General features: G+C 38.8%; 1 protein-coding gene across 2 annotated transcripts in view; it reads left to right on the top strand.

Moving 5' to 3' along the window:
• The first annotated feature begins 8358 nt into the window (after positions 1 to 8358).
• Positions 8359 to 12513, top strand: part of LOC130185213 (TANK-binding kinase 1-binding protein 1-like) — a 51147-nt gene continuing 46992 nt past the window's right edge. For both annotated transcript variants that reach the window (XM_056401556.1, XM_056401554.1), the window contains exon 1: positions 8359 to 8466. The gene's annotated coding sequence lies outside the window, so the exon portion shown is untranslated. The remainder of the gene's footprint in view (positions 8467 to 12513) is intronic.

Here is a 12513-nt window from a genome sequence, read left to right as displayed (position 1 = left end):
GTTACTGCTGCTGCTTTTTTGGTCTGTGTTCTAGTAGTATTGTTGTAGGCCTATGTTGTGCTCCTTACAGCAACCCAAACTTAAAACAACTTCCTGCGGCCCTGCTCGTGTGAAAGCTCCCACTGTCGGCCTCCGGTTTCCCATATCCCTGTTATCTGGAAGTGAACATCCAGTCTAGAGGTGGTCATAATAGGAGCTCATTGCAATAGGTCAACTGTCTGCCTACTCACCAACCACCTGTTTATTAAATGTTCGACTCCTTTCCAATAAGACCATCTATTGCAAGGATTTTATAACCTCAAATTACCTGCACTTTTTTGTGGCTACTGTATCTCCAAATTATGCTGTCCGCTTAATTGAGGCTACACCCGATAACTTCTCTCATTTTCACCTCCCCTGCTCCCCTGGCACTGCAGTCATCCATACAAATAGTTTTAAGTGTTCTTTTGTGTCTTTTTGGTTCTTTGAAGTCTTTTGAAGTTTTAAGTTTTAATTACTGGTCGAGTTCCACTGTATATTTTTATACTTTTATGATTTTATTCAAGAAGAGCTCCTCTGTCTTGTTAATAAAGTTCTCATCCTTGGTAATTTTATTCATGAATGCTGTCTTTCTAATCCTGTTTCCCGTGATTTCCTGGATCTAATAGCTTTTAGGTTAAATCAGATTGTTAAAGGTGTTACTACTTCTAAAGTTCATACCTTTGATCTGGTCCTTACTAGTGGTTTTCAATGTGAATCTTGTTGACTTTTATGGCTCAGATCATAAAGCTGTTGTTTGTTGTGTTCCATTATCGCCACCCACTTGTTAGCCCTGTGCTACTGTCCTGTCATGTCATTACTGCTGATTCTGCCAGTAAATTCTGTGAAGCCCTGATGACTTCACGAATTCTTTCAACAATATCTGACTCTTTATCTTTGATCATATCTCTGCTTTCTAGTTCAGAAAGACAACACTGAATCCATACTCATAGCTGAATGAGCAAACTTGAGCCCTCAAGAGAGAATGCAATAAAGCTGAATGTAATTGGAAGGCTACTAGGTTACAAGTCTCCCTCACATGTTCAGCTATCAAAGTGAGATCAGCTTCTTGATCATTCTAGTTTGAAATCCAGAAATGCCCATAGCTCAAAAGTATTATTTAAGGTTACTGATTGTATTGCAAGTGGCTCCAACACCACCACCACCAATATATCCAGGTGACAAATGACTTGCTTCTGACTGGAGATAAAAGTGAAAGCTCCACTCTCATTCTGGTAGACTCTAGACCCTTTTGCAGTGGGTCTAAAATGGTCTTTCATTTCAAAAGAAAATTTGTAATATTATGGCATACAAAACAATACACTTTAATAATATGACCATCTGGCCATCAAGTGTGTGTAGCAATTTTACAGCTCATGTTTTAGTACAGAGAGCTGGTCTATGAGGCCAAATGAAACAAACTTGTCTTATCCAATTTATCTAACGAGGCTACTGATGCTGCAACGCCCCAAAACACTTCCAATATGAGAAAAAAGCTGCAAATTCATAAACGATGCAGTTTCAAAAACACATACAACAGCAACGTGCTGCAAATGAAAACACGTGCTGCAGGAAGCCAAAACAAAGACATTAACAGCAAACACGCTACAAATACAGAAACAATGCAACAAGAAAAACACACAAACCTCCAAAACAAATGCAACAGAAAGACAGCGCAATGGAAGTGAGCCAGGCCTCTAGGGTGAGTGTTAAGGGAAACATGTTGACCATAAGTTTGAGTTTTGACGTGAGGGCCCAGACCAGAAACAGTTGAGAAAGATATAATGATATGATCTTGTACTGGATTGATCAGATATTAAGATAGCAGATAAGGGGACTTCTGATGACGCCATGGATGCGCTTGCAGCATAGTAGCCGAGCTACAAAAATTATAGACAACAACAATATTTCGACGCTGTAAAGTTAAATATATATTCATGAAACATGAGTTCCTCCGCCGAACAAAGGAAACAGGACAAACTCGATCCACCACGAGGAAAAGAGGCTAATAAGCCGCTGAATCAACCGAGCCCAACTAACGCTGGCAAAAACAAGGCTAGCGTTAGCAGCAACATGTGTCAGTCGGATACATCGGTACTAGAGGAGTTGAGAAAACTTCGCAAGGAAAACCAAGATGGACACAATCACACCAAACTGGCCCTTGGTCGCGTTGAACAAGTGGTTTCAGACATAAAAGACCAACTGGCGGAACACGAAGAACGAATAGGAAAACTGAAGGAGAGAAGCGGAGCGGCCAAGGATGCAGAGATACGCCAGCGGAGGGCACTGAGATACCTGCTGCACCGTGACATTGACCTCTTGGCGAAGTGCGATGAGCTGCAAAACAGACTGAGAGGAAACAATATCAGGATCTTTCAGATCCTGGAAGACAGTGAAGGAAAAGACATGGCTGGATTTATTAGAGACCTGCTCCAGAAGGAACTGAAATTACCACCAGGCTTGGACATTAAGATTGAAAGGGTACACCGCTCCCTCGTGGCCAAACCCAAAGATGCTACAGCCCCGCCAAGATCGGTTAAAGTGAGATTTTTGGATGCAGCAGTAAAGGATGTGATCATAAAGCAGGCATGGAGCCAGGGTCCAGTCCTCTTTCAAGGCAAACTGATCTACTTTGATCAAGACTACTCCCCTGACTTACAGCAGAAACGGATGAGGGTGCACGAAGTTATTAAACAACTTAAAAAGAAAGACATACAGGCGAAGTGTCTGCCCCCTGCAAAACTGTGAATCAAGCTGAACACCGGAGAGAAGACATTTACATCACTAACGGGGGCTGCGACGTTGTTGAAGGAGCTGAGGGTTGACGGGCGCTGCGAGGAGAGGGAGCGCATCGAGGAAGAACTGAAGGATGGATGGAGGAGCCAAGAGAGGAGAAAAAGGAGAACGCTTCTGTCACCAGCGGATTTTAAGGCCATTCTGCTGGAGGAAGACTGAAGTGAAAAGCGTCATTAGGTTTTCGTTTTTGGAGTTTTTATTGTTGTCACATAGTAAGGTTATGTGTTATATAGTCCAGAAGGAGGCTATGCTTGAATATGAGTGGAATACACTCACTCTGACCTTTTTTACATCTTAATGTAATATCGGTCTCACTTGCACTGTGTGTGCTTTTCTCCACAGAGAGAGTAGGTCACACCTCTCTGCCCCAATATCACCGGGGATCTGACGCAGTTATAGTTCATGGTCAGTTAAAGGTCATTTTATGGTTTTAGATATTGTTCTTTGTTCTTTATGTTTCCTGACACATGCTACAGACGTTTTGTTAGTGATAAGACTTACTATGATATTTAAGTTCAAACAGGTAAGGAGCTATATTATAAAACCACACAGAGACTATGGCTGAGTTGAATTTCATAAATTACAATATAAGAGGAATTAACAATCCCATCAAAAGGAAAAAAATCCTGGGAATTAAAGAAACTGCACTGCTCTGTCGCTCTAATTCAGGAAACACACCTGTCGCAAACTGAGCATTTAAAACTGGAGAGAGAGTGGGTAAATCAGGTGTACAGCGCATCATGTGGGAGGAAAAAGCAGAGAGGAGTTGCTATACTATTCAATAAATCTGTGTACTACAACAACGAAAACATTTTTCAAGATGAGGAAGGCCGGTATGTTATGGTGATAGGCACAATTGGAGGGAAAAAGATAACTATACTCAATGTGTACGCCCCAAATGAAGACTGCCCCCTCTTTTTAAAAAAAATAGCAACCCTACTAGCTGACAAAAGTGAGGGGATCATAATAGTAGGGGGCGACTTTAACTGCACCTTGGATTCAAAACTGGACAGGTTACCTGCAACAAGAAAACCTCAATCCAAAATGTCCAAGGGCTTATTAGATATGATGAAGGAACTAGGTCTAGTGGACATTTGGCGACAGCTCCACCCTAATGAGAGAGATTTCACTTATATGTCTCAAGTACATGGGAGCTATTCAAGAATAGATCTTTTTTGTATATCAAAAACTGAACTGTATAGAATAAAAGAAAGTACACTCGAGCCAATCTCTATCTCAGACCACGGCCCTGTGACCATGAAAATTAACCTAGGAGTAGATGATCACTTTAGACATTGGAGACTTAATGTGTCATTACTAACAGATATGAATATTAGGCAAGAATTGAGAGAAGCTCTGACTGAGTATTTTTCCATAAATGATGACGGTAATGTCTCCCCTTCAATCGTATGGGATGCCAGTAAGGCCACAATGAGAGGGAAGATTATCTCTATAGGATCCAAAATTAAGAAACAAAGGCTTGCTAAACAAAAACAAAGATTGGAAGATGAAATAAAAAAATGAACAAGAGAACACAAACAATTTGGAAAGAAAGACACTTTTAAAATGTTAAAGGAAGTTAGACAACAACTGAATGAGGTTTTGACATGTAAGGCAGAGGGAGCTCTGAGATATACTAATAGGAAATATTATGAAATGGGGAATAAAGCCAGTAGGCTACTGGCCTTTCAACTCAGAAAAGCCCAATCTAGCCGTGCAGTTCCTAAAATTAGGAACCCTGAAACCAATCAGGTTGAGACCGACCCCACTAAGATATCGGATTCATTTGCCACATATTACAAACAACTATATAAGGTCGAAGAACTAGAATTTAAAGAAAAGAAAACTTTAGAGTTTTTAAGATCCCTTAAAATGAATAAACTATCAAGTGAAGAAGCAGAACTCTTAATAAAACCCATCACAGAGAGTGAAATTAAAGAAACCATTCCAAAATTAAAAACAATAAAACACCAGGAACAGACGGTTTCTCTGGAGAGTATTATAAAATATTTGTGAATGAGCTTACACCCATATTGTGTAAATTATATAATTATGTTCTAAAATTAGGAGACCCCCCAAACTCATGGTCGGAAGCCATACTATCAGTGATACATAAAGAGGGAAAAGATCCCCTTTTATGCACTAGTTATCGCCCAATAAGTTTACTTTGTGTAGATTATAAAATTTTGACCTCTATAATAGCTACCAGAATCCCCAAAAATATTAAAAAAATTAATACAACCAGACCAGACGGGATTTATATCAGGACGTCAGGGAACAAACAATATAAGGAGAGCCCTGAACCTGCAGGCAATAGCGGCAAGGGACAGACAACCATCAGTGGACTGGGCATTTTTGAAGCAAACACTGATGGAAATGGGCTTTGGGAAGAAATTTGTGGCTTGGATAAACCTATTATATAAAGAGCCCTGCTCCAAAGTCAGAGTTAATGGTCATTGTTCTAGTTTTTTCAGGATCGAACGAGGGGTGAGACAAGGGGACTCATTGTCACCCATCTTAATTGCTCTTAGTATTGAGCCTCTGGCAGAGGCGGTACGCCAAAATGTACAAATCCAAGGGATAGCGGATGACGGAGGTTTAATTCATAAGATAGCTCTGTACGCAGACGATATTTTACTCTTTGTAAAAAATCCACTTTCTTCCATTCCTGCACTTATGAATACTCTACATGAATATGGGTCAGTGTCTGGATATAAAATTAACGAAAATAAATCAGAAGCCATGATGATTTCAGGCATCTGGCCTACACAACTGAATAATAATGTCTCCTTTCGCTGGTCCAAACAAGGATTTACATATCTGGGAATAATTATTACACCTAACCCCACCCAACTGTTTGAGGCAAATTATAACAAATTAATTAAACAAATAAAAAAATGATGTGACACGTTGGGAAGTTTTGCCCCTGTCTCTATTTGGAAGAGTAGAGACGGTATAAATGAACCTACTACCGAGACTTCTCTTTTTGTTTCAATCCCTCCCTATTAGAATACCTGTTTCCACCTTTAAAATGTTAGATAAACTAATCTTAACATTTATATGGCAAAAGAAGAGACGGAGGGTAAGATTAAAATCCCTCTATCTACCCAAAGACATGGGAGGTTTAGGTTTACCAAACCTCAAAAGTTATTACTGGGCTGCACAAATAAATGCTATAGTGGCATGGATAAGAAATGATCGGGAGGCAATATGGACTAAAATAGAGCAAGATTCTGTAAGGGGCGTCTCCTTAGCGGTACACCCATTTATAGATATAAAGTTAGTTAATAAAATCGAAATAAAGAATGAATGGATAAAACACACCTTAAAAGTCTGGACAACAGTAAAAAAAATACTTAGGGGACCAGAGTTGATCTCAAGGGCCATGTGGATAGTAGGAAATGTAGAGTTCCCACCTTCCTTGTGGGACAGCGGGTTTAGAAGGTGGGCCGACAAAGGTCTCCATACAATTAATCAACTTTTTAAAGGAACAGAATTTAAATCATTCTCTCAACTTCAAGAACAATTTGACCTTCCATCAAAGGATCTGTACAGGTATCTCCAGGTCATTATGTCACAAACCATAAGGAAAAGGAAATGGTCAGTAAAAACCCAAATGAAATAGAAGAATACTTTATTAACGTTCTAGAGAAACAATTCCCAACAAAAAAACACCTATCTAACATATACAAAAGGTTAGCAACGGGCACTTCACAAAACACAGAGTACATTAGAGAAAAATGGGAACTAGAAATGAACGTTATAATTGAAGACTCTACATGGAAGGACATATGGGCAGGATGTTTAATACTCTCTAATAATAATAAATTTCGGGATGATATTAAAAAGGAAATTGATACTATTTTGGAGATAGATGTTGCTCTAGAACCAATGATGTTTTTATTGGAAGCCATACCCAAAGGTATATACAATGCAGACCAACGATATGCATTGAGGATTCTCTTGCTAGTAGCAAAGAAAATGATCACAATGAACTGGAGAGAGGTAAAACCACCAACTATAGGTCAATGGACCCAGAGACTGAAAAAGGTCTATATGATGGAAAGGATGACGGCCATTCTGCAGCTCAAAATAGACACTTTCATACAAAAGATGGTCCTGTATTTCAAGATACCTGGGGGTATGATAGATGGGATGAGATGTGAGAATGCTGCTGGGAACTCCTGTCTGGAAAATCCTGCTCAGCTACCATAGATATTTGCTCTTCTACCTGTCACTGTCAATGTTCCTACTATTCTTAATACTATAATTATGTAAATTCTTATTTACCCTACCTTTTGCACATTCTTTTCTAGCCTATGTCATACTGACATATCTTGCTTTAAAACGTTATTTTTATGCACCCCCTTGCCTAGTCCAATTACACATATATGTGCACATGTGTTTTCAGGTATGTGTATGCATGATTGGGTAAGATGATGATGGAGGTATGAGTGCCACCTGTTTTTCATTTAATTATTTATTTATTTCTATATGTGTATGTATTTTATTTAGTTAATCACCTTTTCTTTTTTCTTTTTTTACTACTTATTTACTAATTTCATTAATTATTTATCTGTTTGTATTTGGTAGCAGCTCACTCTACTGTGCGGTCTATCACCCATTTTTATTGGTCGTATGTCAGGAAATGTTTTGTAAAAATGTTTAAAATGTTTAAATAAAAAGTAGAAAAAAAAGATAGCAGATAAAACATACATGGATACATATAATAGATGATTACATGAATTTCCCCTAGGGGATAAATAAAGTATCTATCTATCTATCTAAAAACGAGCGGCAAACTCAGGCGCAAATACTGTAGGTGGTGGTGTATTGTGTTGCTGTTTTGACATGAACAAGCAATCATGACCACGACCCACTTAGGAGACAGGAAGTGTATCCCATTTAATACCATTGGTGCTGCCTGTCATGCATTATCGTCTGTATATGGTATCCTTTGGTCTCGTCTCTCTGGTCGAAGCTTATGGTCAAGGCACTCCCCCTAGAGGCCAGGAGCACGTGTCTGAATGTGCAGTGCTTTTTTATGCTGCATTTCTTTTGGGGGTTTGGGGGTTTTTGTTGTCGCATCATTTTTGTATTTGCAGCATGTTAGTGGTTAAATTTTTTTGTTTGTTTAGGCAACAACAGCAATGTGCTGCAAATGAAAAAACGTGCTGCTTCACGTTTTTTCATTTGCAGCACATTGCTGTTGTTGTATTTGTTTTGTATTTCTGTATGTGTTCGATCTGCATGCTTTCTGAATTTGCATCTTGCTTCTCCTATTGGAAGTGTTTTTGGCTGTTGCAGCGCATTTGCCCTTTTCAGTCACCCTAAATTCCTGCTTTAAAAAAAAGAATAAGAAGGGAAACACTTGTAATCCATATATTCCATATTCCAATGTCTAAATGTATTGTTGTATCACTGATAAAGGGAATATTTAAAAATGAAATATGTATCTTAATATATGTTAAAATAAACTGTATGTTCCTCTACCGATCTAACGTGAGCTGCTTTTCTTTCACCCTCCTCCTCTTGGTTATGTTCCGAAGAGAGGAGGGGGAGGTACAAACTCGGCAGCACCCACTGCTGATGTCAGACTCATGTCTACCCTACTCATCACCATCAACATCTTCATGGCTTTTCTACAGAGACGTAAGTAAACCTGCGTCGTAGTCGTATGTGTTTCGTATTGTTCTGTGTGTGTGTGTGTGTGTGAGAGAGAGAGAGAGAGAGAGAGAGAGAGAGAGAGTGTGTGTGAGTGTGAGTGTGTGAGAGATATCTGCGTGAAAGCCCAGTTAAGATTTCAGTGTTTCTGAGCGGGTCAGGCTGGGATGTTTGTTTGCGCAGCGGTGGATGCTGTCGGGGAAAAGGCTCTGCAGTGACGCTGTAATGAATATTATCAGGATACCACACAAATAAAATCACAGTAAGAATGTGAAAGAGGAAAAATATCACCAAGCTCGTTAAGGTTGATGGAAAGTCTATTCAGTCTCACAGATGCGCCATGTGGCGCTATGGTAATGTTGTACAAGGATTAAAGTACAATTTGTACCGGGGCTTCTTGACTGTAACATAAAGAACGAGGTCATTCTATTTGAGTGGCAAAGCTTGATGTAGTGTGTTGCCTTCAGGTGTTGTCGGTTTACCAAATAAACTCACCACCACCACCAAGAAAAGATACAGGCTATATAATGATATATAATTTTTTTTCCCCAATATTCTATAATTTTATACAAAATAACTTGATAATATGAAATAGGCTACAAGATTCTGGCAATATCAGAGCGGCATTAAGAGATGTTAAATGACCGACTGTGTTTCAAACCTCACTGGGTATTTATATCTCAAATGTAATGGCAGGCAGTAAACCTACCCACTGGTTTGTATCTGGAGCTTCTGCTGAAATAAAATGAAATAGCCATGTGTAGTCTACTGTGTGTACTGTACATACATGGTACTTAACACAATACACAAGCTGTGGAAGGAACTAGTTGCCCCTGAGCCCACTAGTGGTTAATCCATTTCTGTTTACCTTTGATGTTGTTGTCACCCAGACAGTTGTTCAGATCAGTCTAGCCATTGCGGATTAACAAAATATTCATATTAAAATATTAATATGAAATAATAACTTTACATTTAGTTAGTTAGTTAGTTACAGTGTCTATAGCTTCAGTAATGTGACATATTTCAGAGTGAAATTAAAATTGTGGACAGGGTTTAGTTAGGGATTTAAATTAAATGGTTAACATAGAACTGGACTGTTAACAAAGTGTGTTGAACAATTATAGTGCAATACAAAACTGAGAGCATTCTCCATTCTCCAGTACAGTAGCTGGAAAAAGTCCAACAGGGCCAAGAGTAGCAGAGCACTTTGTTAGCTCTGTTAGTTGCAGGTGGTAGAGCGGTTTGTAGGACTTTCTTTAAGTTGGTATTTGTGTGTACATGCGTGGGAGGTGAGGACAGAGGATGACCTACAGCAGCAAAGTGACTACAAATATTTGACTAGATATATATAAAGTAAGAAAAAGAACACAAACACTTTCAATTTGCCTAAAATTCTCAAAGTGATGTAGATTTGGTCTGTATGTTAGGAAGAGGAGTGAAAGCATTTAATCAATTGTCCCCCAGAGATTTTTAATGTGAACATAAAAACTTGATGTAAAATGTAAGTTGAAAGGAAACACTGTGAAGTTGAAAAAAAAAAAAACGGTATGATGGCATACATGGTGAGCATGGATCAGAAGAAAATTCATACAATATATATATATATAAATACATTCAGTTCCGTCACAATAAACACAAGAGTCCGAGTGTGTCTTACATGTAGAAACATCACATGACTACAGTAGCAGGACAGAAAGTTCTCCTCCCAACCTCGTTTCCATTTACACTGCTCTCTCTCTCTCTCTCTCTTGTCATACTCTATCATCATCCTTACTTTAATGCCCTCTCACATCCCTCTGCATCTCTCACCCTTAGTTGTCCTCTTTGTCTCTTTGGATTATTTTGCCTAAAAAGGAAAAAGGAAAATAGAAAACACCAAATGAATTGTTTTATTACTATAAATTTAATATTACTAATCAACCCACGATTAAATATTACAAAGAAAAAGAAAAAACTGAATATCTCTTTCCTTTTCCATTTGTCATCTTCCATTTGGCTTATCAAGTTGTATGTAAATAGGAGGCCTGTTGTGAAGAGTTGTATGTTGGTCCTGGAGTCAGTGTAATGTACAGTCCACAAGCACAGTAGGATGGGGAGATGTCTTCCCTTGCAGGTGCTTTGTGGTTTATCTGACCCTGTACTGTAATACAGTAATTAAATGGCTCACTAATCAGTTTTATTTTTACCATTGGCTTTTGAGAATAAGAATGAAAAAATTCTGTGTGTAGCTAACTAATGTCAGTTCAGTTACAAAGCACATTTTAGAATAAATGTTGACATCCATCTCAGGTCTGCATATCAACATGCATCATCGTTGCTAAACAGTGCTGCTGAATCACTGCTGGAAACATGAAGCACTCTGGACTTGAAGCCTTTTCACCCTAGAGAAGAAAGAGAAGAGGACAGAATAAGATCCTCTATGTGACCTTCCTGTGTCCACCTCCATAGGGTGCATTATTTCACCTCTTCGCCCCTGTCCAATTAATCATGTTGTTTTCCTCATGTTCCTTATAATTTATTATTTATATGTGCATTTATTGTTGATAGTTAAAATTGTTGATAGCACTGAAACAAATTATGAGTACTTGTAATACAAACAGTATGTTTTTATTTACCTGTAAAAATATGAAGGCAAGGGGATACTGCACGAGACATGGGTGTCAACATGAGGAAGGGATGATGACATCATCACAAAAGCAGAATCAGAAAATAAGGTTTATTGCCGGGTAGGTTTTTGCTTACAGGACATTTGGCTTGGTGTTTGGTGCAGTATAAAATAAACATATTAACAGGAAATAACAATAAAAAGGTAAAATACTGCAACAGTCGAATAGAGAAATATACATAAATACACATATAAAAAAATTAAACAGTGAAAAAACCTATATACAAAAGTGTTGACAGAACCCCTGCTGAGCAGGATGTGCAAAAGATGACGGTATAGACAATATCTGTTATATGCAGGGATAATAACCCAAGGTGTTACTGTAATGTGGTTGTTCACGATTGATGAGGCCAGATGCAGCAGAAAAGGCAGGTGCTGGTCCATCACTGGGAATGACTGGACTGGAATTCTGGTCCTGATACAGACAAACATGATGACAATTAGTTTAGATCATGCAAGTTCTTTATATTCAAACATGTTAGGTCTAGTAAAGATAGATATGAATATGCTAAAATAAATACAGTATTAGGCAGTGGATCCGCTGGCTCTGGATCAAACAGTCTCTTTGTCTTACTTGTAAAAGAAAAGTTACTGATGCATCTGGACAACAGCCGCACAACAGGCAAATTTCTACTAAGTTGCTAAAATGTCAGTCGATATCAATCATACATTTATGCCACTTGAAGTGTTTATCAGTACAGTTACAGTTTGTCATTTACACTCATGATACTTTTCGCTACAGACCAACTTTAGATGTTACTCACCAGTCTAAAAGAAAAGTTGCAGCTCGGCATCAAACCACATCTCTTTACTCAACCGGATCTGTTTTGGTTCTTTGCTGTTGAAAGTGGTTTCTTGTCTGAACGGTCCTTCGGAATGGGGATAAAAATTGCTTTCTAGGCGTTTCAGACATCTTTGTGTCTCTGTGACGCTTGGCGGCAGCTTTTTATTTTTTTGTGTCGGGAGCTGTAGCTTAATTTCAGGCATTAAGGCATTTTGTGTTTGACCGCCAGGGATTATGGGCAATGCAGACAGTTAGTCCATTAATAAATTAAACAACCATGTGATAAAAACATATGGCCCTGCTATGATCAGCCCGTGGTTGGCACAGAGTGTGTGCAAAAAAAAGTCAATAGAGCTGAGTGAAGTGGGATGAAAACTGAGAGGAGATATAGAGCAAGAGACAGATAGACGATAGACACAGGAAGCATGTGGGCTGTGTGTGTGTGTGTGTGTTTTTGTGTGTGTGTGAGAGAGAGAGAGAGAGAGAGAGAGAGAAAGAGAGATACAGTATCTGTGGGCAGTAAGTGTTCCTCTCTGCTACTGCAGCTGTCTTTGGGTTCCACACACACACACATATACACACACAC

Source organism: Seriola aureovittata, chromosome 17 (assembly GCF_021018895.1).
Source record: "Seriola aureovittata isolate HTS-2021-v1 ecotype China chromosome 17, ASM2101889v1, whole genome shotgun sequence".
NCBI classification, from domain to species: Eukaryota; Metazoa; Chordata; class Actinopteri; order Carangiformes; family Carangidae; genus Seriola; species Seriola aureovittata.
Note: the sequence above shows the minus strand (reverse complement) of the source record. Positions and strands in the feature narration are given on the sequence as shown.